Source organism: Nymphalis io, chromosome 6 (genome assembly GCF_905147045.1).
Source record: "Nymphalis io chromosome 6, ilAglIoxx1.1, whole genome shotgun sequence".
Taxonomy (NCBI): Eukaryota; Metazoa; Arthropoda; class Insecta; order Lepidoptera; family Nymphalidae; genus Nymphalis; species Nymphalis io.
The window spans coordinates 2,145,184-2,148,082 of NC_065893.1; the positions used below are offsets into that span (position 1 = coordinate 2,145,184).

The following is a 2,899-nucleotide window of genomic DNA, read 5'->3' on the forward strand; positions in this document are numbered from 1 at the left end:
GCTCAGAATCAATTTCTATATTTCAACATTCAAGGATGTTGCCATCATCATAATAAATTTAATGTAACCTTGAGAGGTTAAAATTTAAAAAATGTTTATTCTCTGCCAAAATGTACAATTCTTAAGTTTACAAATCTTGGCCCTACTGAGTATAAGGAAAAACTCGAGTCAGGAGGACCCGCTCTTTCGTGTCGTAATAATTTATATACATTTTTTAAAGAATGAAAATTACAAAACCAAGGAAAAATATGATCTAATAATTTTATATTACTTAGATTACGTGGGTTTATATTTAAGTAGTAAGTAAAACGAATATTATTAAAAAAGAATACCACAATTTCACATTGCATAAAGAATATCGTTTATTTAATGTTGGAAATATATTTAATTTTCATGTTGGAAAACAATCCTTAAAATCAATTTCAATTTCTGGTAATTCTCGGATAAATACTTCACATTACACACGCTACCACTTATATGCTGATTCTTCCAAGATGATCCTTGAATGATGTTCCAGAATCATTCACAAATAAACAGAACTTCACAACAAAAAATTATAGCTCAACCGGCTGAACTTTACACTTTACTGTAATTATATAATTAATTCTTGAAATCACTTTTAGATACAATAATAATATTATTTTCTAAACAAATAATGCGACAATTACACTTGCCAAATAATCGGAGCTAATATTTGCTCACCATTGAATTTTCATGTGCTTAATTTATGGTAATAGTTCATCTCGTTCTTGGCACCTCAAAGAACATCGTGAGGAAACCTTCATATGTAAGTAAGGAGGTAAGTTTGCCCGATAACCTCAAAAAAATACTTTATAAATACTATATTTGCTGCAAGCAATATAACGACGAACTCACATGATGCTTAGGATCCTTGCATACATTTTATTTTACTATAAAAAATGTAAGTATTTAATCGAATTCACAAACAATAACCAGTTCTTATAATATATTTCAAAACACGTCTTAGTTAACACTTGATGACAAAGATCGATCTACTATTAATAAAAAGCTACAATTTAAAGTGAAAATCTATGAAGAGAAGAAAACAAATAATGCGACATATTATATACAGTACGAGTAGAATCATTTATTCATTATAATCTTTTGGTCGTTTGAAAAGCAATAAAAAATGAATTAGTCACCTCTCTTTCCGACCGTAGCAAGCGACGCATGATTCCATTACAACGTTATCAAAAATTAAAAAGTAATTTCTTTATCAAAGGAAATGTAATCAGCTTGACGTCGGTTATGAAACTGTATATTTAATTCTATGAATGAATTTAAAATCCGTTCGAAAATTAAATATGATATTGACAATTTTTTATGAAACAAATAATTCTGACTTATTTAATTTTTGCCATGTGCCATCGCGGTATTCATTTTATATTTTTTAGAAAATATTATTAATATTGTGTGTAAAGTATTTTCGATAATTTAATCGTATTATATAATCTTAGTAGGTGCTTAAGTTATAATTGCTACCTTTTTGAAGCTTCTTATAATGCTGTTTAATTTTTTGGGTATTATTATTTTAAGTGGGACCACTACTTAAGTGGTCCCTGCGCTCTTTAAGAAGTTAACATGACTTTTAATCTAAATTCCACCCTTAATGTATTGTAAGCCATCTAATATGTTCTGTCCATGTGTCTGTACGTTGCTTCAACGTACAGCCTGTAAATGTCCCACTGCTGGGCTAAGGCCTCCTCTCCCTATTTGAGGAGAATGTTTGGAGCTTATTCCACCACGCTGCTCCAATGCGGGTTGGTGGAATACACATGTGGCAGAATTTCGATGAAATTAGACACATGCAGGTTTCCTCACGATGTTTTCCTTCACCGAAAAGCACGAGATGAATTATAAACAGAAATTAAGCACATGAAAATTCAGAGGTGCTTGCCCGGGTTTGAACCCACGTTCATCGGTTAAGATTCACGCGTTCTTACCACTGGGCCATCTCGACTTCTCACACATAGTAGCATCTTAATATATTTTTTTCATTTATTAGTCACAGCTTATAATTATAAGTCACTGCAACTGATCGGACGCGTCCTCTCGTTTTGGTTTGGATTCTGTTATAATTTATTCTTTCAATTACCTTAAATTTCTATGTTTCTATGCTCACATTTTATTAAATTAATTGAGTTCTAATGTTTATTTATATATATTTACACAAATCAATATAGTATATAAATTTTCCAAGTTAAATTTGAATTGAATCACAACACTATCGAATATTCTCCGACAATATATTATCAAGTTACGTTCAAAACGTGCGATATCGTACGATAATAAATATGTGTGTAATATTTATTACAGCCATAGCACATACACGTGACTGACCGCCGCGTCTATTTGTATTCGGATCGCGCAAACGTGTGGTTAACCTAACCGCAGCTCTTAATCTTCCTCCTGGACGACAGTTATGAGAACTAATATATCCTCGTTAATAAATGAATATGATGGCAAGTTTGTCTATTCATGAAGTCTTAAAGCAGAGAGCAAATTAATGAAAGAAAAGTTTAATGGTATCAACATTAAAAAGTTTAATTTACAAACTTACAATAAAAGATACAGTGAAACAGATAAAAAATACTTAAAGCGATATTTATTTATTGTTTGAAGTCATCATAAATTTTTGATGAGAAATTCTATGCACGAATGCGTTGTAGAGTTTGGGGTTTTGAATTAAAATATAATTACGTGATCCTGAACGCCACGCTTGAAGGAATAATATTGAAATTCGTAAGCCATATATATCATCGCTTAAACCGAATTATTGTATGTAATATAAGGTTTAAAAAAAAACGATTTCGAAAGTTTCTTTGAAAGTACCTACGTTTATTCTTTTTTAATATTTGAATAAATTTTGATAGCTAGA

The 2,899-nt window shown here is 30.6% G+C and overlaps 1 long non-coding RNA gene across 2 annotated transcripts; it reads right to left on the minus strand.

The window, feature by feature from the left end:
* Nucleotides 1-315: 315 nt before the first annotated feature.
* Nucleotides 316-1,267, minus strand: LOC126769188 (uncharacterized). Of its 2 annotated transcripts, none has more exons than XR_007669346.1 (2): nt 1,164-1,267; nt 316-586 (listed from the first exon to the last, which is right to left on the minus strand). It is a non-coding gene; the product is annotated as an uncharacterized LOC126769188 (long non-coding RNA). The 2 variants fall into 2 exon arrangements; XR_007669345.1 differs by lacking the exon at nt 1,164-1,267 and adding an exon at nt 877-1,155.
* Nucleotides 1,268-2,899: the final 1,632 nt, after the last annotated feature.